The 27,160-nt window shown below is 44.3% G+C and overlaps 1 protein-coding gene across 1 annotated transcript in view; it reads right to left on the reverse strand.

The window, feature by feature from the left end:
* hivep2a (HIVEP zinc finger 2a) overlaps positions 1-27,160 on the reverse strand; it is an 85,361-nt gene that overhangs the window by 20,930 nt on the left and 37,271 nt on the right. The gene's annotated exons all lie outside the window — the stretch shown is intronic.

Consider the following 27,160-nt stretch of genomic DNA (forward strand, 5'->3'; position numbering starts at 1 on the left):
CGTTTCTTAACCACACCAACACCTGACAGCACAGAGCAGCATGGAGCACACACACACACACACACACACACACACACACACGAACGCCTGCTGAAGTTGCATTTTTGCATGCATTTTCCTCATCTCAGGGTTTAAACAACATCCCTCACTCTCCGATTGCGACACACACACACACACACACAAACAGTGTGGCCTTGGTGCTGGTAAGCAGGGCTCAATGACGTGTGTGTCTGGGGGCCCAATGTGAGATCTATAAATAGCACTTGAGGAAAACATGCTGTATTCTTAGCAGCAGGAATGTTAACTTTGGGCTACCTTGTGTTTTTCACCCCCCTGTTCTCTCTCCACACACACACACACACACATGTACACAATCACACAGCAGACACGCAAACACACAGCAGAAACATTAGCTCAGACCTGGGTCATATTTTAATGTTTTCCATGGTGTTAAGAGTGCAAGAATGTGGTCTGAAACCCAAAGGACTGACGCCTCTGTTAGAGAGAATGGGTATCCAGTTTGGCCAGCATCTAACTCAGGATGATGCTGATTGGTTAGCAGGAGGGTCAGCTGACAGAATCACAATCAAATTACAATCACTTGGAGATAAAATCCGTACAATACTAACAATACTGTGTGGTACTTTTGCCTTAAGGGTGAAATACACCAGTATGGTATCATGGCTTATGTGCCATTTGACACTTAAAGCTGGCATCTGATGAGCCCCTCAGACTGAAGAGGTAAAAGTACAGTAGCTAACGTGCGTCAAAGCATGAGGACATAAAGCCAAGAGCATGTAACCTCACGAACTTAACACATCACACATATAACTTTACATTTTGGTCACTCAGGCATTCGTAAAGTTTGAAACAGGAAAATGATGTATGATGGTCCTGGGATGGGAAGGCTAATCTACCATCTTTTGATTCAACAAGGCTTTTCTCTGATTGAAGCGGAAGCTTATTTCAAAGGATCTTTCACACCAAGCGACTGGATTCTTTCCTACAGTGGCTATAACTGGAAACATCACATCCTTTACATTTCCGATGGCACGAACTCACCCAATCTGACCAAATACATTCCTGCAACTGGGTGCAGCCTTGAGAAAGAGATGTTTTTCACACAGCCAAAGCGACTCGAGTGCAAAATGTATGTACACTGAAAGCTGGACTCACTTCTGAAAGCTCAACCTCTTCGATATCTCACATTTAGCTGATTTCTCGCTACTCAGGTTCTCAAAATTCAAACACTTACTGTGTCTCTCGCTGCCATTTGGGGGTCACCAAAGGATGAACCTTTGCTGTTGCTGCTTTATCATCTGCTATCACACACACCTCGACAGTTATCTGACCTCCAAACACACACACCCATCATAACCCAGCAGTGAGTTTGACCTTAAGGCATGCAGATAACTCTTGGTTAAACTCCAGTTTACTGTTATGTAAAGTGACTGGTTTTGTAATGAAAGTGTTGAATGGGTGCTGTCTGCAGAGTGAGTGGGAGCGTGTAGTGAATGGCTTACATAAAGCTTTATTCATACATGCACCGACACAACCTGCCCCAGTTCCTGTGCGTAGGAGAGACATAGCTACTGGTGTGTGTGTGTCTATGAGTGTGTATGAGCGTGGGAAGTGTGCGTAACAACAGTTGTGTGTGTGTGTGTGTGTGTGTGTGTATGGGGAGGAGGGGCAAAGGGCATAACGAGTTGTAGGTAGGTCAGAACAAGGCGCATTCAGAGGCTATACTAAGAGGTAAAAATAGTAATGCACACACACTCCAACACTAGCAAAGAGTGATTCATCAAACAGCTTGAAATAACCAGAGTTACTTAACATAAAGGAGCAGAGATCAGATCATCTTTCACAGACATGGAAATAGATCTAGGTGATGCTCATACCCACTGCAGGCTTTTCTTAGAACATCACAGCTAATCGAAGTTTACTCTTTGTGTTTCGTGTGTGGGCTTATTCAGTGATCCACGTTAGGAGGTGCCTTCAGTTATCCGGTTTTAAACACAGGTGCGACTGGTGATCTGATCTGACCGCTTAAACCACATTTGGGAGATTTCTGGGATGCTGTAAGATGAAGTGAACGCAAACAACCTCTGACTTGTTTATGGTTAAAATCACAACCAACGATTTCACAAGGTTTTTGGTATGTAAGCATTAAAGACAGAAGGAATCCACAGCTCGCAACTACAGACTTTATTACTCATCAATCTCATTTTTTGATTGCTAGAAAATGTTTCAACAGGGTTGGATATAATATATTATATATATATATATAATATAATATTACTTTTTACTTAACATACTTTTAGAATACAGTTTACTTTATGAAGACTTGAGCTAAAAGTTAATAGTGCAGAAGGATCCGTATTTTGTTGTTGGACCCTCAGACCTCTTGTGTTTGGCAAGACAGATGTTTAGTGGAAACGTGTACAAGAGCAGTCGATGCAGGTATGTACAGGTAGACTCACACACACACACACACACACACACACACACCATCAAACCCTGGAGGTATGAATACTGTGTGGGCATTAAGCATGCAGTAAGAACAGAAGGCTGTGTGTGTGTGTGTGAGACTATGTGGGGCTCTATGAGGTGTGTGGGAGGCTGAGGGCCGAAGGCTCTCTCTCTCCCTCCCTCTCTCTCTCCCTCCCTCTCTCTCTCATTTCATCCAGCTCCACTGGAGTGACAGTCGGGAATAATGCTGCCAAAACGACAAGATAATAGATCAACATTTGTGCAAATCCCCTTCCCTCCTTGTATCATTATCAGCGGATGTGTGTTTGAGTGAGTGTGTGTGTGTGTGTTTCAGATCAGAGTTGTGATGCATTCATCTCCTTCTCGCTCACACACACACACACACAGACACACACACACACACACCAATAATCCCTCTCCTACAGTGTCTTGTTCAGATATTCAGTAGATAAGCCTCTCATTTACTGTCAATGAAAGACCCAGACGAGGCCAGAGCTGGCTTTTGGTATAACTCTGTGTGTGTGTGTGTGTGTGTGTGTGTGTGTGTGTGTGTGTGTGTGTGTGTGTGTGTGTGTGTGTGGTGGCTAGTTATTCTTAAATTGGCCCGCCAGGGTGCCGCATACCAACTGGAATGGTTGGAATTCCTGTGACACAAAAACAGAGAGACAGTATCCTTGTGTGCCTGTGGGTGTATGTGTTTGTCTGTCAGCCTTCTGCATATGCAGCATAATATATTTCCTATCATAAAACCACGAACGGGATGAAAATAAAACAATGGATAGACTGCGTGGGATCGATGTTTCGTATTCAATACGAAAAAAAAAACCCAAACATAAAGAGGGTGAACAGGAAAACAGACTGGAAGGAATGACACAGGAGAAAAACGAAGGACACAAATAAGAAGACAAGTAGGCGGTAAAGTGGAGAAGGACACTAGGGAATAGAGCAGGGGACACTGGATGGAGCAGGAAAGGTAATAATAATGCACTGAGGGAATAAACATGCAGGGATACAGTGGGAAGAAAAAAGGACAAAGCTTGGGGAAATTAAGTTACACAAGAAGGAAAGAAGCAAAGGAAAGAATTAAGGAGAGGAGATGGAAATGAGGATGAAGGAGAGAGCGCGCAGACAGAAGATAAAATGATGAAGATAAGAGAAAAGGCTAAAGATAACACGGACGCCTGTGAGGGAACAAGTGTACAAAAAGCAGCCGAAAACATTTTGGATAGAGGAGAGACTGCAGAAGGCAACAGGGAGAAATATAAAGTACAACGGCAGAACAAAAGGGGGACAAATAAACGGGAACACAGACACAAGGAGGGGAGTAAGGATACGACATAAAAAAAAAAAGGAAGAATGAGGGAAATAGAACAAAGAAGCTAAAAGCAGCGTGAGGAAAAAGACCAAGAGGACAGGAGGAAGCTACAAATGAGGGAAAGAGGCCTAAAGTGTACAGAGCAAAAGAGAAAAGGGACACAAGACAGTAAGGATACAAGAGAGGGAATAAGGAAGCAAAAGCAAAGGAAGAGAACCAGGAAACAAACGAGGGAACAAGGACACGACAGACAGACTCAGGCAGGAAAGAGATGAGGAAACAAATGAGCAGTGAAAGAGAACAAGGATACAAACTAGGGAACAGCAAAGACACATAAAAACAGGACAGATTTAAGGTGAGGACTGAGGGAAATGGGACGTAGCCGCTGAGAATGAGAGTATCCATGCCAGCGGATATCAGGTTGCTGTGCTGTACCACCACTCTCCTCACCCCAACACTCCTGGGCACGAGCATGCCAAATACATGTACGCATGGATTACACACACACACACACTCACACACACACACACACACACACACACACACACACACACACACACTCACACAAAGGCCAGGTTCATATTTCGGAGTGGTAGGCAAAGTGTTCTGGTGCTTTGGGTGGTCAGACGCTGGGTAAATTATTTAAACGTGTTACTAATGGTTTCCATTCAGTGATTAACCACTTTGTACAGCCAAAGAGAGAGAGAGAGAGAGGGAGAGAGAGAGAGAGAGAGAGAGAGAGAGAGAGAGAGAGAGAGACGGGCCGATGGAGGGCAGCTGGCAGTTTGTTTTTTGGCTCTGCTGTGTTTGGCCCCAACTGGACCGAAACCACACACACACACACACACAGCTCCATTAAAACACTACCTTTGTTTTACCTGGAGGGAGGCAGAAGTTACTGGAACAATAAGCTGGACTGAAGAGAAAGTGTGTGTGTGTGTTTAAAAGTGTGCATGTTGGGAACTGGTCCATCCACTGGCACAATAAGCAGCTTCAAGACGTCCTCTGTCTGCCTGAAGATGTACGTTTGGTCAGTAACATGCAGAGATATCTGTTGTATGGAGCTGGATCCTGAGGTTCTGGTTCCCAGGAGCACCGAGCTCATCTCATCCCAACAGTATCACAGTCAAACTCAAACTAAATAAGAAAACCGAGGTCAAACACCTCCAACCTCTGATCACAAATCATATGAAGTTTGAAAAACTGTGCAGCGGTTTGACGGGATTATTATAATCTGGGCGAAATGTGAAGAAAGGCTGTTATGTCTGAGAGAAAACATCCCTTTTAGTTTCTGGGTGAAAACAAAAACAGCATGTGTGTGAACCGCAGGCAGGCCGACTGCAGGTCGCTGCGAAGTTAAATTTAAAACATTTTAAGACCTTCGCGGTGCCAGTCCAAATAAAATTTAGGGCCAATTTCACCCCCCGCCAGTAGCTTTATAAATAAAAATACACTTGCTCAGCAGTTAGATTACAATACCTGCTTTCTTACATCAGGCCAGGTAGAAGTTTTATGCAGCTTTGTGTTGATAATCAGAAAGTCATGTGTGAACTGAGCTGCTCACATCTGAGTGGAAATTAGCTCTCTGCGCCCCCTCTGTCCCCTTGAGCAAGGCACTTGAGCTCAAGCTGCTGCGGCGAGGGTTTGACGGCAGGAGGCTGCGGTCTAACCAGGAAGCTCCCAGTGTGACATGTGTGCCACTTTATGAGAGCGGAGGAGAGTTTTACAGCAGGCGGACACGTGTGAATTCACCTAGTGATGCTATCTGGACCGTGACTCAGTGTGTGTCCACGTCCAGCACGTGCTTCCACCCAGACGAGTCCACGTCTCGGTTTATGTTTTGGGTGTTCATATAGAAGAATACGCCACCTTCTCCTCTCCTGTTCTCCCTCAACTTGTCTCCTCTGCTTCTATTTCTGTTTCTCACTTCCTACGTTTCCCAGAGAGCTTTTCGACAGCCTCAGAAGAAAGCGCCTGAGCCGGTTGCCGTCACCTCTGGGTTACGCGTGTAGGTGGACGGAGAGCTTTTCCGGTTGAAATAGTGAAGTGAGACTTTTTTCCTCGTAACCCGTCCTGTCTTCTGCTGGCGCTGCATCGAGTTCTTGCTCTATTTTCTGCTCGTGTGGGGGCAAAACTCAGCCTCTCTCTCTCTCTCTCCCTTCCTTTCACGATGGATTCCTACCTGTGAGAGTGAACTTCACTGCTATGAGGCAGCTCTAGAGAGACGCCAAGGAGCTATTTTCTCTCTCACCACTTCTCTGGAAGAGGGACGCTCCCAAATTTAGGAATAAAACCCTCCTTAAAATTAGTTTGAAGAGAGGATGATTAAATAAATTAAAGGATGACTTACAGCTCTCGGGTTCGGCAACTCATTAAAACCCCAAATCTAAAACTCCAGGCCACATTGTCATCCTGCTAACACACGATTGTCTATCTTCAATTTTTGCCTCCCAAGGACTCCCGTCGCTATTGAACGCTGCCTTCCCTCTTTCAACAGAGTCAGACAATGAGCCATTTGTGCTTGAAATGTTGTACTTTTCATGAAGCAATAGAATATAGATTTTAGAGACAGCATTCAATATCGCTGAGACTTCTTTGGAGGCAGATGTCGCAAGCAATTTTTTGGGCTAAACACTGGAATAAGAAAGTGCTGCATGTGTGTGTGTGTGTGTGTGTGTGTGTGTGTGTGTGTGTGCACACTGGTTATCTTTCCAGATCTGTTCAGGGAAAAGTTTTGAAGATATAATGTTTTCACCACACAGAGTAAATATAGTAAGAGCCTGATCATACCAGCATTTATGACGGCGAAATTCTTCACTGAAAATCAGTTTATTTCGAGGAAACAGAGACGCAGAGTGTCCAAAATAGAGAAAACTATTATGGTGTACTCACACACTATCATTTATACAACTGTGTTGCAACATGTAATTTCTGCGGGAGCATGAAGAAGCTGCAGCGTGGTCCGCAGTCAGCCCAGCCACAGATAAACTGGCTAGCTTGGTGAGCTACTTTGGCTGGCTGGTGTTAACTTGCAAATGAGCCCCACAAGTAGTGTCTTTGTCCACAGCGCTCCCAGCACCACGCACACACAAACACAGTGTCAGTGCGCCACTTCTTGGTTTGACCATAAACAAATAAAAGGGGCCCGTGAGATACACGGAGGGTGGCTGCTTCCAGCGGTAGATTACAGCGTGTGAGGGGCTGAGTTTCACTTGAGATATGTACCTAAAGAGTTATGATTGGCCGACAGAAGCAGAACCAGAAATAGATCCATTTGTGAAACAAAAATATCCTCACCTAAAACTCATTATTTCACGTCTCTGGTGTCCACGCTCTGTGTAAAAGCATCATGACTCTGTCATCCGAGGGATTAAATTGCCTACTGTTCGCGCCGGAGCGCCCGTGTTTTGTTTTAATTTAGTGCTGTCAATCACTTGTTAAGCCGAGGCGTCGCTGTGGATCATCTGGATGTGAAAGAGAGAAAGAACAAGGAGGCACAAATGACAGACAAGAAGAGGCTCTCCAGAAACGACTGAAATTAAATCTAAGGAAAGTGTGAGAGAGATGAATCAAATGAACTTAATCTGAACTGTGATGCACACACACACACACACACACACACACACACACACTTAAGCAGACAGCCAGTAGACAGTGATTTACAGCAGGTAGGAAGTCAATTATGCTACTGGATATTTCTGTCAGAAAAAATATGTGTGCATCTGTGTGTATCTATGTGTGTGTGTGTGTGTGTGTGTGTGCCCTGAATAGAGTATGTGTGTGGGAGGTGGCAGCACAGGCAGCTTTGCTGAGACAGGATGAGGGAGTGTGTGTGTGTGTGTGTGTGTGTGTGTGTGTGTGGGAGGAGGAAGTTCTTGGTGTGCCAAGGTTACAGTGCCGCTGCTGCTGCTGAATTGCTGTTATAAAAGCCTCAGTTACACAACGGAAATACTCCAAACTTAATGCTCATCTGTGACGGGGAAGGAATCTAACTTTATGATCTATCGCTTCGCATTCAACTAGGGCACTTTTTCTGTTTTCAGAGTGGAGGACAAAAAAATAAATAAAATAAATACATTCAAGCACTTTTTTTAAAAAGTAAAATAAAGTTTTTATCATAAACCAGAAATCATAAGGGCAAAAATATCATAATATTTAGATTTTTTTTAGTTTTAGACAGACAATAGTGCCATTTTCTACGTTCCCACAGCTTCACGTTTAACTTGTTGACTTCTTTTCACACACAAATGCAAAAACTGTCCCCTGCAGGCTTCCATAGGTGATCTGTGGGTTTACATCTTTAAGAGCAAAACATCGTGCGGTAGAAAACACTGACCGCCTCACACCACAGCGACATTTTAACTGAACCAACAAATATGATTTAAAATAATTCTACAATGGAGGGTGGAGACGCAGTTTAATTGGTCAATAAAAATGTGTCCAGAAAAACAAAAAGCAGGAATCAGATAAAGGAGGAAATATGAACTCTCAGACGAGCCTGCAGGCTTTTAAGACGGAGCGTAAACACAGGATGAGGGTCTTTGTTTGTTTCCTTCATTATGTAAATACTGCAGGTTTTCAAAATTTCTCAATAAGAGACACAATTTTCAACAGACGACAGAGAAACAACTGGGTTTAGTCTTAAATGTGTGTGTGTGTGTGTGGTTTCAGCTTTATACCTCACACACAAGACGCTTTCTACCATAGACGTCCTGGAAACCTTCACTGTCACATCAAATAACCTCTTAATCGTGGTTTCTTTTATTCTCGTGCTGAATATATTTCGTTTTTGTTAAATCATCTGATAGAAAACAAGCACAAATTCTAAATTCTACCACTGCATAATTAAAAACAACTGAATCAGTGACGTTCGGCGGTATCCGACATCTCAAATGGGCGCCATGTCCTCTAATTTACTCCCATTTGCTAATTTGCTGTTCCTACTGTTTGCTCTTTGATGCAACACTTCCTCCATCTGTTCCAAATTAAAATGCTCCCAGCAGCTCATCTGGGATACTCCCCATTCTTCCCCAAACTTTTATTGTGAAACCTCTAAAGGAAGTGTTGCCTTTTTCGTTAACAGCAGTTTGGTCAAAACGCATGAATCCGTGCGTGTGAATAGTGTTTATGTTAAAAGATGCTATCAAAGTTTAGCCTGTATGCTAGTAGCTCTGACTCGCTCCGATTGGACTCCAGTGCATGTTGTTTTCTACCTTTTGAGCAAAATTAAACTCCACTGCCTCTTTTTCTCTGTTTCCTCTGGTCTCACAGCATCAGTCTCATAAATCTTTGTGCCTTTCAGCTGCTCAGACGGCCCAGCGAACGCGAAGAGACCGTCTTTGCAGTGGCGAAATACTTCTTTAACAGACCTCGTCGACTTCCAGCGCTTGAAAAAATGGGAAATTTGAACATCTACAGTTTCGTGAAAAACTTGGCAAAGTCCATCTGTTGAGGAAGATCATGCGATACGATCAAGATCAAAGGAGGTACATTTACTGTGCTGCAGCTGGCGACACACACACACACACACACACACACACACACACACACTGTGGTTAACATGGGAAACATGATGTGACACAGCACCAATTCAGGCTGTTAAAGAATTCCATGTTCCATGTTCTGTCTCCTGGCACATGCTGACACATACAGTACTCACACTGTACCTACACAGTTTTCTTTTTTCTTTTTTCTTTTTTCCAAACAGCGGTTTTTCCACAGCTGTGGCTTTTGACCAACATGTTTCCATTTAACAGAGAAAGCAAAAAGAGATGGAGAAACGGTGGAGAGAGGGACGGAGAGAGAGAGAGGGAGAGAGAGGGAGAGGGGGGAGGGGGTGAAGAGGTGAAGGAGGGAAAAACAGGCGTCCTGTTGGTGTAAATTGCCAGTGGAAAAGAGAAGGCAGTCATATTTTCCATAGGGCTGTTGGGCCAGCCTTGAAACTATTACTGAGTTAGCCCCGTGTGTGTGTGTGTGTGTGTGTGTGTGTGTGTGTGTGTGTAGCTTCATTACATTTTCCACAACAGTTTGCAAAACGCACCAGGAAGCAAGATGGACAGATGTAGGGGGAGGCAGATTTGTTTGGTGATGATCTGTTTACTGGAAGCTTTAAAGATCCTCCTGCAGTCCAACAACAACCAATCAGCACCTCGAGGCTCCTCAGACCTGGCCGGCAGGGGTACGACCTCTAACCTCTCCCCCCTGACACAGGACCACGCTTTCCAGCAAGAGAGCGGTTTACACCTGGATACTTGGATGTCCGAGCCGATCCTGAGGATCCGTATTCGGGCCGAGCTTAAATAATGCAGATCTAAATCTGATCCTTTCTGTCCTGCACTTGACACTTTTTTTTCCCTCCACCTCCTTCACCACAGCGAGGCTCCACGCTGCCAGCATTTTGTTCCGTATGCAGGAGAAAAAGTGTGAGAATGTGAGAACGATTCGGTCCTCTGACACCTGAGTTGGGAAAATACATGAATTTGCTGAAATGTGACGGTAACGAAGCTTTCAGCCTTTTATGTCTCTTATTAGTGAGGTGCAGTAAAAAAAACACCCATGAAAGGCCTTAGTGTTCCAGCAGCAGGTCGTGTCGCTATCGCTATCACTGATTATGGTTTATTCTGTGAGGAAGTTCATGGCTGGCCAGAATACAACTCAGCTGCTGTCAAAGATTGTTTATGAGGTAAAAGAAGCATCACTCTGCGACAACCGCAAGCGTTTCTGTAGTCCCAACGAATCCAAGAGTGATAAGTCGTTATTTATCAGTTATTCATCCAACAGCAACTCAATTTGATCAACTTTAACCTTGTTATAAATGAATCGTATTGGACTTGATCAACAGATAACCAGATAATACAGCCCAACAAGAAAGGTTTAGATCAGGACGTCCTCCTGAAGCTGAGCCTCACTGAGCTCTGGAGAAAGTCTTGGCAAAACAAAATGCAGATAACAGAACCCCTGAACGCACCATTTAACACGCTGTGAGTTTAGAAAATGTTGCCCGACAGGCAGCACCTCCTCTCAGTTTAATGCTCTGTTCCTCTTTGGTGTCACTTTCTTGTATTGGGGGGGTTAAAAAACGGCAAACGTGCCTCTGGCCTGTAAACTTGAGGTGACAGCCGTCCGGCCGTGCGTCCCCTCTGTGCCTCTGCACAATCTCTCATTAAGACTTTCTTTTCATTTGTCTCTCTGCAACAGTGAAACCGGATCCTGCGGTTTACTATTTATATTCTAAGTTAATGAGTATCTGCTGCAGCACTGATTTTAAAGGGACACTCCACCATGTTTTTAACATGATAACGGGCTTGTTCGTCAGGAGTACGGCTGCTTTTACTGTGAAAACTGCGGCGTAATGTCCTCTGTTTTCTTGATTTGGGCTTCAAATTGCCTCAGAGACAGACTGTATTACAAACTGGGTGATGGAGTTGGAAAGACGCAGCTGGTTATCAGACACAGAGGGTCTGATGGATGTTATCGAGTTGCATTATGGGAAATGTGAGACCCGGAGTTCGCGGAGCTTGAACTCGGTCTCCGCTGCATCGATTTTTGGCTTCTGCAAGTCACTCGACTTCATGGAAATGCAATACTGAACTCAGTAAACCACAATTAATTTGCCGGCTTTAAAAATGATGCAGCTTCCATGAAGTTTTATAACACGTCACGCTGCCATAGCTGCTCCTTGTTCAAACTGTGTTATCAATAACTTTCAAACCTTTCCAGGAAGTTTAAAATCCATTTTATGGTGTCTTTCAAGATGAGGATAAAGGCTGAATTTGTGTCCTGTGACCTCCGGTAGAGACTAGGGCAGTGTGTCAGAGGAACTCACATCAACAATCAGATATCTGCTTTATCAGATGTTCCATTTTTACTCCGAGCGTCTCCGAGCTGACCTACAGCCATATCACAAGTATCTCTCCTCTTTCCTGGCCGATGTATATTTAGCTGCGCCGCCTCCAGCTGTGGCCGCAGAAACATTTGTGACGCAAACTGCAAAACGCTCTGCACACTGGCGGCCATTATTGGAGCCCTTCTTCATGCATTCATCTTGAGTTAATTAATATTGTGCCCGGCGGCGGCGGCGGCGGCGGCCGTCGTGGAAGCGCTGTGTTTTATGCAACAAGCCTTTTTAGAGCTCGTGGAGTCTTTGAATGAGTGATGCATCAACACTCTGCTGCGTTCGGAGTGGGAGCTTCCAGCCCACAGCAGCTTTTTAAAAAGTTTGAGTCAAATTCAGGGCACAAGACTATTCCTGGTGTATAAGAGTGTGTGTGAGAGAGTGTGTTTGTGCGTATAGGCATGATGTTCACTCTTATGTAACCTGTTTCCTGTCATCTGCATCCCTCTCCTCTCCTCTCCTCTCCTCTCCTCTCCTCTCCCTTGTTTACACATCTTTGTTCTCTCTCTCTCTCTGCCTTTCTTCTCTCCTTCTCATTCATGTTTCTCCCCCTCTCCGAACCGTATTTTCTGCACTCTTCACATTTCATTTCCTCTCCTCTTCTCTCCTCTCCATCATTAAAAAAGCCTGCAGGCAGGTTTAGCTGCACTATATTGCTGAGTTAGTTTTCCTCTCAGGACCCAAGTCGTCCTGGAGGCCATTTTTCACAGCGTTGCGTCAGAAATCTGCAATCTGAGCCTCGCAACAGCACCAATAATAGAACTCAATAGAACTCGTACTATGTAGGGTGGATAATTACCAAAACTTTCAGTTTCACAGACTTCACAAACCAAACAGGATACAATTAGAGCTTTTGTTACCCGCATTTATGAAGGGAAGGCGGACAGAGAATAGCCCGGTATAACCAGTATTTTTTTTTACTGTTGGGCTCTGGAAGCTGCCCATTATGGAGGGTAGTAAAGCCTGTAGCAACTATGGAAGCAAGACCTAAAGAATAACAGTTTCTGCAAAGCAAATTATATAGAAAAGCTGCATGAACTAGAATTCAGAAACATGTAATCCTGTAAAAGCTACTGCAGTAACCTGAAACCTTTGTAAACAACCCTTTTTTCAGGTGTCTTAGTCTTTTTAAAGCATCATGTATGAAACTATTCGTTTATTTGTTTGCCTCCTCGCTCAGGTGGAGGTGAGGCTACGATTCCCGTTCACCTACTCACAGTTAACATCCTGATTTCTGTGGATAACAATCTAATTTACACATTATTTACAGGATTCTGAAGATTTGACGTGTAAATTTCAAGCCAGAAATCACACCTCTTGGCCAAATCAATGTCCCTTTACAATAAATGTAAAAGTTCCACAAAGCAAAAACACTCAAATCGTCTGCATTCTGTCACAAAACACTGACAGTAAAAGTGTGAATGAATGTAGCTTTGAGTGTTTCCAGTACTGTTCAGCATGAACTGAATCATAACTGACCTTTTTTGAAGTATTTTTAGTAATGTGTCACACTGGCATCATGAAATAAAATGAATCTTGAGGTGACTGCTCAGAGAGAGAGAGAGAGAGAGAGAGAGAGAGAGAGAGAGAGAGACAGAGAGAGAGAGAGAGAGAGACAGAGAGAGAGAGAGAGAGAGAGAGAGAGAGAGAGAGAGAGCGAGACCGTCGTCGTCGGGCCTGAATGCAATCTCTTCCTCGGATGTTTCAGCACACGTAGCAACAATTCATAAGTCGACTTGGTAATTCTGCTGTGCCGGGTGGATATGAAAAGACGAGAGTGACAATAAAAGGAGCTGCAAAGTGATTTTCGAAAAACACTGAGAGATGTTTGAGGTTTTCCAAGAAGACAGCGGCCCTCGCTGTCACTCTTACAGCTCAACACGCAACTGCCAGCTTCCCCATTTTGCCAGTGAACTTGATGTTTACAGAAGAACACAACTCCAAAAGGATCAACTGACAATTGGTTAGCTGCAAAAGAAATTGGCTGTTGGAGTAGAAAAACCTTCCAAAACTCTGCCAGGATGTAAACCAGCATTTGGATTATGGCTGCTGCCGTTTTCTGGGCCCGTTTCCTCTCCGAGCTCTTTATTTATACGCAGCAAAAGGTGTGTGCATGTGTGTGAGTGTGCTGCAGTTTATTCTTGACACAATGGGGGCGGGTGGTTGAATGACTACTGTCCCCAACACCCGTTACACACACTCACACACACACACACACACTCAAACACTCACACACACATTCACCAGTGCTGACTGTCCACCCACGCACAGAGCTAATCTCTGTCCCCTCACATCCGCAGAGCAGCAGGTAGGTAGGAGGTGTGTGGTCTGAGTGTGTGTCTGAATGTGTGTGTGTGTGTGTGTGTGTGTGTGTGTGGCAGGATGACTAACATCTTATAGAATTAAAAAGCCTGAACCCTCAGTAGCACAGATGGCTCAGAGAACAAGCTAGACGAATAAGAAACAGCTAATTTCACACGACTTATGCCTGAGATTCTCCCTAAATGTTTCCACCAGTTTCATCCCAAAAATACACAAGTAGAGACATCACATCGCTGCCCGTCTGTACACTGTGCAAGTGTGTGTGTGTGTGTGTGTGTGTGTGTGTGTTGTACTGTCCACCTGCATATGAAAAACATCCCTGTTACATTTCCTGCTCCCGTTTTTCCCACTGATTTGCATCTCTCCTCCAATTTGTCTTTACTGGCCTGACATGGAAAATACATTCATGTTAACAGAGGTGAAAACACACACACCTGAACAGTGTCTGTAAGGTATTTCTCTTCACTGGAGCTAAGGGGTCCAAATGTGGGAAAGGAGCCCCAGATAAAAAACACACAGAAGCACGTAGACCGGGGTGTCCACATACTTTTGGCCACATCGTGTTCTGCTTTGTAACCGGACAAAAATAACCTCGTCTATTGGCAGACAACGTCTCACCCAATCTACACTTAAGTCTCCAATCAGCTTATGAGTGTATCATGCCTGAGGGTGTGTATATGTGTGCAGTGCTGTCTGCGGTAGTGTGTGTGTGTGTGTGTGTGTGTCCAGACAAGACCCTACACGCCACCGGTACATGACACCAGAGTGCAGCTAAATATCCCGCACGGGGGTCCTGACACCTCGTCTCCATGGAAACTGAATGGATGTTTACTGTGAGTACAGCGATGTCCCGGCAGGAGCAGGCGGGTTTTTAGTGCTGCACATTTTTACCGTTTCAATTTAGATCACACATTGTTGGGTGTTGTTTTTTTTTTGATAAATAAATGAGATGAGGAGACAAAGGGAGAGAGAGAGAGAGAGAGAGAGAGAGGGGAAGACTGAGTGTGACAGAGGGAGAGGACGAGCAGGAGGGAGAGCGAGATCGCACAAAGCTGGAGAGAACAATAAGGCTCACAGTGGATGAAACAAAGAAGGAGGGAGGGAGAGAGAGAGGGAGAGAGAGAGAGAGAGAGAGAGAGAGGATCATGTGCAGAGGTCAGGTACATTTCAGCTTCCAGGAAACAGAAAACAAAACAATTCATTCAGATCGCATCGATGCATGTTTCACTTCACGAGAGCTCGAACTGATTAAAGATTCATTATTCCTGCTGCTGCTTCTGTCCAGACGGTCAGCAGAGTCACAGACGCTGGCCTCCGTCCACTCCTGCACTCTGCCCTGGGAAGTATTAACATCCTGGAGTTTGTATCTTAAAGATAATGAAAAGTCATATTTAGAAAAGCTGAAAAGTGGCAGCACCGGTTGGTTAAGCTCATGAAACACCTCATGTTTGTGCTTTTTGATAAGCGACCTATTGAGGTGGTGAGCAGCAGCTGTGAGTAGTTTAATACTTTCTTCTCTCTCTCTTTTGTATCCCACACTAGAGTTAAAAGTTAAAAGATGATTACAGAAGTTTAGTAGCTGAAAATACATGAAATCTTTGCAGTGGTCACATAGATCGCTTCATCAGGCGGCGACGAACATCTTCAAATACCGTCGCAAAGCCAGAGTCAGACCGACAGTGTGAACAGAAACAGGTTTAACTGCTGATGTCACGCCGCAAGAAAGACGGATCAATAAAAACAAACAGTTAACCCTTTAACGCCAAGTTAAGTGAGTTTTTGAGACTTTTTTGTATCTTATCTGTGTTTTATATGTTTTTGTTTGCTTAAGATGAACAAACTGTGAGCAATACATTGCACATGTAGCAAAAACAAAACAAATTAAGACTTTTTAAACTTAATTTTTTTCTTTTGTAATTTGTCAGAAGGTTCAACAAACACTCCAGTTTCAAAGAAATTTGAATTTTCTGGCAATGTTTTCATACTTGAGGCATTAAAGGGTTAAACAACTTGAGAATAATTCACACAAGAAATGAAAATGATAAAAATGTAATAATAATAAAAACAGTTATGAAGTTTGAAACATGAACTCAACACCAGCATAAGATCTTGGCTCTCTGATACAGGTGCACCGTGGCTCAACCACAGATGTGGAACTAGTTTAAACGTGGTATCGACACAACTTACTCACTGTTTTTCTCACGTTAATGGAAGCTAACGTCAGTTCGCGAAGGTGAACGTGAAGGAAGCATGACGTGTGGGTGTATTGATTCAAAGACTGTGTGAAGAATATGTTAGAATAGTTCATGTATTAGAGCGATGGCCGAAACAAGCAGCGTAAACTGACCCATCGCATCGTGCTCGTGGCCTCCAGGTGGCATCGCCATAGAAACCACACCTGATGTGTAGTCACACGTGCGTACGGTGGCGTCGGAGGACATGACCGCCCCGACACACGAGGAAGAATCAAGTCAAAGTGTCAACTCCCCTTCGCATGATGTCAACAAATGCTAATGCTCAGTTTACGTCGCACAAACAGATGTCCCCTCTCACACACACACACACACACACACACACACACACACACACACACACACACACACACACACACACACACACACACACACACTTGCTCAATGTGACACTGTTCCCATTTACTCCTGCAGTCTTTACTACTGTTTTGTCTCTCTCTCTGTCTGTGAGGACACACACACACACACACGGCGAGGAAACCATAGGAACAGATGAAGGCGCTGTCAGCAGCACCTGCTCCTCCTCCACAGCCTGCACTCCTCCCCTCATCCTCTCTGCCTTTGTCTCTCCCTCTCTCCCTCCCTCCCTCCCTTACCTTCTTCCCTCCTCTCTTTTTCCTCTCCCCTCCCCGTCCTTTCTATTCTGGTCCTCTCTGGATGGATTCCCTTCCTCTTTTCCTTTTCGCTCCACCTCACACCCTCGTCTGGTCTCTTATCCCCCGTTTTACCTTCATCGCTTTTATATTTGATTTCATATTGACACACTATATGTGTATCTGTTCTACATGAGTGCACTTAGTGTGACTACAAACGTGCTCTTCCTCACTCCTCTCTGCCCTTTTCTTCCTCCTCTTCCTCCCTCGAGTGGAGCCTTTACTGTGTTTGCTAGAAAAGGTGCGTTTGATTTGTCCTTCCGCAGCACTTCCATGGCCTCCTTCAGCTTCACCTTGTCATTTAGAGGCTTTACAGAACATGAAAGGCTACAAAACACACAACAGAAGTTTTTTATGCATATTATCTGCAGCTGCTGTCAGATTACAGCGAGGTTAGCGTCTCAGAAATAACGAGAAAATGACTGCAAGAGCTAAATAAATGAGCCTGACAGTCCAACGGAATAGGAAGTGCTGGCTTACAGGTTATTGATCTTTACGGGAATAATTTACGCCTCTTCTTTTCTTTTCCAGCTCGCAGTTGAGTGTTTTGTACCGAGGTTGAATTCCCCTGAAGTTAGACGTCCAGCGAGGGGAGCAATCACACGACTCGGCCTCTGCACCAGCGAACACAAAGAGCCAACATTCAACACTGTGCTGAGTGTGTGTGTGTGTGTGTGTGTGTGTGTGTGAGAGAGGGGTTGTTGTATTAAGCCTTTGTTATTCTCTCCACAATCTCTCTTTGTTTTAATGTCTTGATGTCTTTTTGACCTCTGCCACCTCTCTCTCTCTCTCTGGTCGTCCATTGTTGGTCCATCTTTCTCTTTCATTCCTTTTTTATCCTCTCTCCTTTCTCATTGCTCTTTAAATCTCCCCCCTTTTACCCACTTTTTAAAAAAAAATTCTATCTCTTTTCAATTACAATTCCTCTCTTCTCTTCCTTCTCATCTTTTCTGTCCTCCTTTCTCTCTCTCCTCTTTCATCCCCTCCTTCCGGTAGTAGTAATCACTCCTCACCTTTTTCCCCATTTAAAGTTACACTTTCTGTCGTCTGTAGTTTTAATTAATCACACAACTCGTTAACGAACTCTCCCCCTCGACTGTTAATTAATCAAGTTTCAGCCTTAATGAACAGTCTAAACTTGTTAAACCTGTTTCGCTCTTAATTAGTCCGTTAGCTCCGGGGCCTAACACTCCGACAAGACTATTAGGCACTACTACGCCTTAATGGCAGCCTCTGTGAGTGTCTACGTGAGTGTGTGTGTTAAGATTACCTCACTCCCTAATGGGGCTGCTCAAATATTTATAGGGCAGGAAGCTGAATGGGAAGAATGATAGCGCTCAGGGAGACAGCAGACACTGAGGGAGTACATGAGAAGACTGATGCTGCCTTCAAGTGCTCCTCGTAAGCTCCAACTTCCGACCTCGGAAGTTGTAAAGATATGGAAAGCCCAAAGGGTCGCAACACGCCTCCTCCTTCACTGCGAAGGCGTGGATGTCACCCACCAGCTGGGCCTAAATGAGCGCAGACAAATGTCACTAAATTTACTGTGAGTGCCATTAAAGTCAATGTCACTTCACTGCTGGCTCGGGGACAGACATTTTCATAACATTAGCATTTCGTTTAGCCCCCCCCCCCCCCAACACATGAACACAGCTTGTCAGTGTCTAGAGCTCACATTTTGGATTCATCTGATTATCAAGCATGAATGACATAACTTCTGTGTTAATAATCATGATAATAAATAACTGTGCAAAGCATTTGAATAGCTCACAATAACTATTTAAAGCACAAATGATGCTAATCACGTTCACAGAGCTCTGAACGTCTGTGTTTCCACTTAAATTTCATTCCACATGTGCAAACAAATGCATTCGCTTTTTGCAAACACCCAATGTGGTGCGAAAAGAGCCTCCGCTGAGCTTTACATTTTACAGCCTTTAATCTAATCCGACCATGAAAACGCATCATTGTCAAACCAAAAAAAACATCTACAACATGTCAAGATGTCACCTGCAAGTAGTGTTGGGCTAGTGACCCAGCGATGAGGTGAGTCCAGAGCTCACGTAAGACTCGAGTCACCTCGACCCGAGGGCTTGACTCAACTCGTTCCCTAAAAAGAACACTATTTAGACATCCTGACAAATCCTGAGCTCAGGTCATCTAACCACTTGCTGTGTTTGGAAATTAAAGCGAGCCTGAGTCATTGAACCACTAAGCTTGTTCTCCCTTGGGGATATTGCCTTCAGATCTCAGGGATTACTTAAAGTTAGTGATCAGAATCATAACAACACGAGTCATAACAAGAAGGTATGACGGCCAAAACTGTTAAATTAAGATCTAAGTTGTGGTATCTTTCTAATTTAGATCTGTTCAAAGTTCTCAGTCTCCCTCCGAGGGAATAATGTTGGACACTTACAGTCACTGATGTGGAGTAAGTTCAAGTGTTAGCATGAAGCCTCAACACAGAGTACGCTACAGTATCACAGCATTAAGCGCTGGAACAATCCACCGGGGACCTTCGGGATGATTTATGTTCTCATCAGGCATCTGGGACTTTGGGAAGTTTACAGAACACAAATCTCAATGATTTGGTGCAGCAGTTTGGTTCAGATCTGAGTCCTGAGTCGCTGTTTCCTCCTGAAGGCGAGCGAAAACGCTCTGCCAACAGGATGAGGTAATTCCACTTGTTTCCAATTCTGTTCACTTGTTTCAAGAATTCTCTGGCAGCAAGAGTGAGGATCTCAAAAATAAAAAAAAAAAAAAAGAAGGAGGAAGGGAAGATACAGGCAGATTGCTACACGCGTGTCACCAGAAAAGAAATGAAATTGGCGCATGATTCAAAGAATCACGTGGCGCAAGTGGCACAGTGTGGAAACAAATGAAATGATCTCACCCCAAATTCACGGGTTTACCCTTTATTAAGACAAATAGGAATTTAAGACTTCTAATTAGATTAAATGACATGTCGATGGTTATCTTTAGCAGCACAGGATGCCGAATGACAGGCGACAAACGAGAGAGACGGGGGGATGACGACATGAGTGCGTCCAGCACACACAAACACACACCGAGACAAGCGTGAGGTCACCGTCAAGGTGTTGTGTTACACTGATGAAAGTAAAGGAGGTACGGAGGGATGGAGGGAGGACGTGAGAGTGAGGGATCAGGGGAAAGGGAGAGAGAGGTGAAGAGTGAGAGACTATGGGAATGAGTGGGAGAGAGAGAGGGGGATGTACTTTGGCTGCTAAAGAAAGAAAGAAACAATAAAAGAACGAACGAAAGACGGAAAGAAAGAAAGATGAGGGGAAGAGGTCAGCATGAACTCAGTGTTGAGGGACTGGGTGGAACCAGATGGGAAACACATGCTGTGAAACACACACTCACACACAAGCGTTCCTGCGAGCGTGGGTGGAGTCTGATGATGACCTCTTGACACCAGATGGAGGGATGACACTCGTCCTCTCTCCTCCTCAGTCCTGTCAGTCATTACTAATATTACTGATGTAATCTCACGGCTTGTTTACTCTACTACGTCGCTGTCACCTCCGTGGCATTCTGGGTATCGGAGTCCCCAGAAAGTTTGTAGCGAGCCCCTGCAGTGAGGAGCGGAGGAGTGTGCTGTAACGCCACAGGAATGCTGCGTTCAAGTCACATGGGAGAAGAGATTAACGGGAGCACAGCGTTCAGCTCATCTTCAGAGAGAGGACACCGAAATACTGCCGATTATACCACACAAAGATTATAATCATTTCATGATAACTAATTGTATTTTAATACTTTAATACTGATAATAAATACTAAAGATAAACTGAAGAAGTCAGCTGTCTCTTATAAATACGACAACAAATACTGCTAATATTTCCACTTAAGATTGTAAAAAATACTGAAAAATACCACCAAAGACTGTTTAAGATCCTAAATAGTAAAGTAAATTATTAAAAAGATTATAAATGTTACTGCCAATCACTGCATGTACTGTATAAATACACAAGAAAATACATTTGGTCCTGTTTCTGTATTGTAACCGCTGCTCGATTTTAGCCTGTACAGTAAACGCAGCAGAAAATGTTGTGTTACGTATAAATACTTCAATAAAAAAATGCCCCATGACGCCAGGAGCTGATGTCAATAACTCATATCAGAGTTTCCAAAGAAGGCGAGAGGCCAGAAGAAGATTTATTTAACAACCTGACAGAATCGGCTCAAACAGAAGTTGGTAAGAGGTAAACCCCGACCCCGAGTTCACCAGAGCAGGCTTGGACAGGACCAGGATTTATGTGTTACATAAGCACATCCGCAGTCTGGAGAGGAGGTGTAACCAGGTAAGTGGACACACCTGTGTGGGTGGACTGTGGATGTGGCTTAAATAGAAGAAAAACATCCATCTTGGTGTTAACACCTCCCATTCAAGAGATTAAACTCCAACGCGTGGGTGAACATCTTGTGAAATTCATGTGTCATTAGTTATTGTATGCGCCCATGCAGGATACATGTGCACCTGTGTTTGCAGTGTGTCGGCGTGTGTTTGTGTATGTGCATGTGTTTTGGGGGTGGGAGGGGGCGAATGAGATGACACAGCATGACGCCTAAGCTCAGCCGCTTTCAGAGTAGCCGAAGTGTGAACGCCTGATTGCCTCCCTGGTGCTGAGGAGCCTGCTCTCGACACCTGCAGTCGTCATACACATCTGACGGCATCAAAGTGTGCATGTCGGCAACACACACACACACAGAGTCACACTAACACTCAGACTATGTACGTAAGAGGACGTATATTACATTAATCAATGCTCGCCTGCCGCCTATATTTTGGTTTTAGCTGAGTTAAAACATCTCGGCTTTCAAAGGTGCAGCGAGTCTTTGGGCGATGTTTTGGCAGAAAATAAAGAATAATGTTCATAATTAAGTTTTCAATCGTGTATAATCACCTCAACAAAGTGGCAAAGACCAACCCCAGAACAGCAGGTGAGGTGGACACCTGCCAAAAATCTAAGATAATGTGTGCTTTTGGGGATAAAATTTGATTTATTGAAGGAAGAATTAATGTTTCTCTGCTTACATGCTGTTAAAGATCACCTAAAAACTCTGATCATTTGTTGTCTTTAAAAGCGTCATACTCTCTATGAGCCTTTATCCTGGTTTTGAGAGGCCTGGATGTGCCTTCTGCAGCAGTCCAGTGGAAACAAAAGGGAAACTAGCGACATTTAAACACAATATTTTGGCTTCTGACGTTCCCTGGTACATCCTCAGCCTGAGTTACATACAGCAGTAGTTAGTCAGTAAAACAAAAAGACATATAACGATGATCTAGATGATGAAATGTGATGTATAAAATACATTTTGAAGTCATTCCATAACTGAAGATTAGACGGAGAAGTCAAATCTAACAGATAAACAGCCGAAACCAGACTGAGCTCCACAGAAGAGAATGTATTTATATCGTGCTACATCTATAACAGTGGTCCGTCCATCAGTAGTGTCAATGTCTTGCCCAAGGACACTTGGACATGTGGACAGAAGGAGCTGGGGATCAAACCGTCAACCTAGTGATTAGTGGAGGACAGCTGCAACAGCCACAGCCGGCCCAGATCTGTGACCCCTCAACCTTGGATAAGAATAGAATCGTGTATACACGGAGATGAATAAGCAGGTTCCTCTGCGCTCCGTCTGATCGCCGTGTCTCGGTCGTGATCGGAACCAGACCAGATGCATGTAAACACACTCAGCTGCAACTTAAAGGAACCAACAATAACCACAAAGAATCAACTATGTGATTCTGGACGACTTCACATCTCATCGTGTTATCACAAAACAAGTCAGCAGCACAACGGGCACCATCACATGTGGAGCGCTCCACATGGGAACTGCATGGGAATCATTTGGGATTTTCCACACGTGCAACTGATGTGGTTCTTTTATAAACACACCGAAGGAACCGACAAACAACCGCTAATCATAACGGTCGGGGATGCTGCCGCCCACTTCCTGCGACAGGTGCCGTCCAGCCTGTTCGTACGTCATCACATCGAGCTCTAACCCCGGAGGAGGAGCCCTTTTTTTAATCTTCCACAAACCGCTTACATGTGGCACGAGCTTCGCCAGACCGTCGAGGAGCCCGTGGCTGCTCCTCTTTGCCTTTTTTAATGCCAAACAAATGTACACACAGAAAAAAAACAGTTTACAAACTGGTCTTTCCAGTCCTGCAGGTCGCAGATACCTCGACAGGTGTGACCAGCTGTGACCGAAGTGTACAGCACGTCGGGTTCATTTTTAAATCACTGAGCACTTCTCCTCTGTCTTCAGGAGTTTTCAAGTCAAACAGCTGACTTGTACTTTGTGAGTCAGTGGTGGATTCTGGGAAAGGGTTGGGTAAGGATGACCAGGACTGATGGGAAATACATCAACACACACATATACACCCAACACACACACTCACACACACTCTCACACACTCTCACACACTCTCACACACTCTCACACACACACACACACTCTCACACACTCTCACACACTCACACACTCACACACACACAGTTCCAGATTGTTATGTATTTTATTGCTTTGGCAACACAGTAGTGACAGTCGTGCCAGTGATGGATGTTTGAATTTAACTGAGTAGAAAGAGAGGAGAGAGTGAGAGAGAGAGGAGAGAGAGACAAATGAAAGCAGAAATGTTTTAAAAAATAACTAAAGCTACTTAATTGTCTTCTACTTCTAAAGAATCTCAGGTTTCAAAATAAAGAAAGCTTCCTGTCTCTCACTTCTGTATTCCTCTGCTTGTGAGAACCCTTACTGAACCTAAACCATCACCACGGCTCACCTTAAACTAAACCTTCACCCCCGACTTTAACCTAAAGCCAACTCAACCCTTAACCCCTAAAAACCAAGTCTTAACCTTCAAACTGTCCTCTGAGGGACGGAAACAAGGTTTTAAACTGAAACCACTCCTCTGTACAGAAAGACAGAAATACAACACGCACATTTTCGCATCTGCATTCACAGATTTGACCATGACCTCATGGAAAAAGTGAAATGTATGCTCAAAAACTTGATTTTCTGCTGTTGTGCAAACCCCAAGCTAATGTGATATTAGTGGTACAAAACTATTATTACACGTTGATGTGGAAACCATGCAGACGACTGGACGTCCCTGTGCCCTGTGGTAATCTGTTCATCCGTTCAGTCTCTTAACCAGCGAGCAGCAGGAGGAGGTAAATCAAAACCCTGCAAAGACTCACAGTTGATCCACAAAATGATCCACAGTTAATAATCACGCGAACCTCTTAACATGTTGCATTCTCTAAATAGCTTGGAAATAGAAAGCTCAGGTTGCTTTTTCAGAGTCATCATGCTAAATAGACTTGTTCTGAGAAAGTCCTGACCTGAAGTGTTTGGTAATGGATCTCCCTGAAGATCTCCGAATGGTCCTTCACACAAGAACGTTTATCAATCTAAACCTCCGATGTGTCCCGCGCTGGAATCTGAACACAATCAATAAGAAAGCTGCTTCAACTTTAAGTCAGAATAAGGAAGTTGCTCAATGACGTCATCTCTGATTGGCCAATCGCTGGGTTGCCGTGACATTTTATGGATTACCATGAAGTGCGGTGGTTTTACTGGACATCTGACACAACTTCCCTTTACATACTCTACTGTGTGTGTGTGTGTGTGTGTGTGCTCCCATTATTACAGTACTTGCAGTTGACCCAGTCACAAGGCCACTACACAGTACTGACCCTCGAACATTAATTCAAGCCTTGCCTACTGCGCACTCGGCAAAAACGCTGAAGGTTACAGCTGATTCAATGAGGTGAGGTGAGAAATAGTCACATTAAAGCGTCCCAACACTCATCTGCAGTCTCCTTCAAGAGACAGCCGAGAAACAAGTCTCACCAGCTCAGCAAACAGCACCACAAATAACATCAGCAATGATGGCAGCTTTTTATTACTATTATCTGATCATGCATATAATGCTACAAGTACTCTGACCTTTTTTTTTTTAAATCTGCAATAGCAGCAAAAACTTGTCAGCAAGCAGTTGCTCATTTAAACTTCTAGAAGTTACAAAGAAGTTCATTATTCTCTCTGTTTTAGCTCTACTTTTGGCCTCCACCAACTCTTGAGGGATTTATCTGCCTCATGCACACCAGCTAGTCTGCTTATAATCTAATACATCACTGTTAAATATCAAGTCATGCCCACTGTAACTCCTTGGTCTCAGCGATCTTCTCCTCCAGTGCCAGTGTGGAGGGGTGGACACCAGTTTTTCCAAAAGACTTCCGCTCAGTCAGTGCTTTGCTCAGACTCAGAGACGGTAAAGACCACGGTACTGTACACAGTGTGACTCATCTAATTGTTAGCGAGTCCTTGTGCCTTGTGTAGAAGCGTCTGCAGTCGTCGTGATGTTTCTCTTCTCCTCTGTTCACCTTTAATTTACCGCCTGTCTGTTTGCGTCAAGGTAGAATGTCTTCAGGTTACATCTATTACAACACATTGCTCTAACCGTGCTCCTTTTTGACCCGGCACTGACACACGGCGTCCATGTTGAAATCACAATGTTGTGTCTTTTCACCGTCAGCACATTGTTGGTGCTTGCTCATGTTTCCATCCTTTAAAAAGACCGTGAGCCTTCAAGAAAACAGGACACGTGTTGTTTTTCTTCCTCGGAGAGAAGTCACCTCAGACAGCGTGTACAGCTGAGAGGAGAGGGCTTTTATACAGTTGTTGTCATTGCTGACAAGTTTGCTCAGACCTTAACCAGCAGCAGATGCTGGCTTGTTCTCCATCCACAACAATCTGCTGCTTTTTCTTTTTTTTTACGAGTTAATATTTTCAATACTCAAAGCCAGTTTAAAGTTACTATCCCAGCTGTTTGCCACCTGTTTGCTTTGCGTGCATTTGCTCGTTCTGTCCGCATGCGAACATGTATTTCCATTTACGCCGTTGGTGCTGCAAAAACAAACTGGATTTATGCTCACGATGATATCAGCCTCTTACCGCCTCTGCAGGTTGTGGGGGGGCAACTGGGTCCTCACTCCCTGTCAATAAACCAAGCGTGGGTGCATTTACCCCTGAATTATTCTGCTGTTTAGCTCTATCCAAATACTGTGGTGACCCGTAATGTGAGCCCGTTCAAACAGTTTGACATTCACGTTTATTCTGCGCTCGTGGACCACAAATGTGCAACAAAAGTGCACCAAACAAGCTCTTGCACCACTTTTTCCTGGTGACTCGCTGAACTGCTCAGCCTGTTGTTCCATTTGATCTGCCGTTTTCTGTATATTTAGTTTAGTGTGAGAATGTATTGTGTTGATGAAAGCCACATTTCCCATGGGGAAGAGTAAAAATCCTCGAAGCCTCGAAGCCCCGGACACCCCTCCGCCTGCGCTAGAGGACGAGCATTACCCAAGTGGAGCGAGACAGCTGCAACAATATCAGACGGGGGACAGAAAGCGAGGGGGTGAGAGAGCAGTGTATGAGAAAGAGAGAGAAAGAGAGAGAGGGGGGAGGAGGGGGAGAGAAGAGGTCAGCGAGGTTCTATTTTTATCTTTCCCAAGTCGTGTCTCGGCTTGAATGGAGGCAAAGACGCAAAGAAGAATTGTGTTGAAAGGCTCACGCACGCAAATTATTTCATAACCTTGGCACACAGCAGGCTGCTGAAAGGCAGTGATTTCTGTGTGTGTGTGTGTGTGTGTGTGTGTGTGTGTGTGTGTGTGTGTGTGTGATCATGAAGCACTAAGCCATCATCACAGCCTCACTCTGACCTCCCCGGAGAGCTCGAAAACACATCTCATGGCAACACTTTGTGCTCCACTGATTTGTTTTTTTCATGATATCTTCCCGTGTGTTGGCTCGAACCATTCACACTATCTTCTGAGAAAAGTTTATACTACAGTGTGTGTGTGTGTGCGTGTGTGTGTGTGTGTGTGTGTGTAAGCGAGTTAAGGCAGGTAACGTATTCTTTTACAGCTTTTTTTTTTTTGTCCACCAACCACAATGTCTGTGTCAAACCAAAATCATTCCAGTTACTTTGACTGATGGTAATTTAGCTCCAAGGAATGTGTGTGTGTGTGTGTGTGTGCGTATGTGTGTGTGTGTGTGTGTGTGTGTGTTTTACAGCTGACCAGTTCCATTTCTGGTTGTGGTCACATTGAAATTCTGTCCTCTCCTGCTGTTGCAAGTATTTAGACTCAAGGAATTCTGCTCATTTTCTACTGGATCATGGATTCTGCAGTTT

This window comes from Pempheris klunzingeri, chromosome 18 (genome assembly GCF_042242105.1).
Source record: "Pempheris klunzingeri isolate RE-2024b chromosome 18, fPemKlu1.hap1, whole genome shotgun sequence".
Lineage (NCBI taxonomy): Eukaryota > Metazoa > Chordata > Actinopteri > Acropomatiformes > Pempheridae > Pempheris > Pempheris klunzingeri.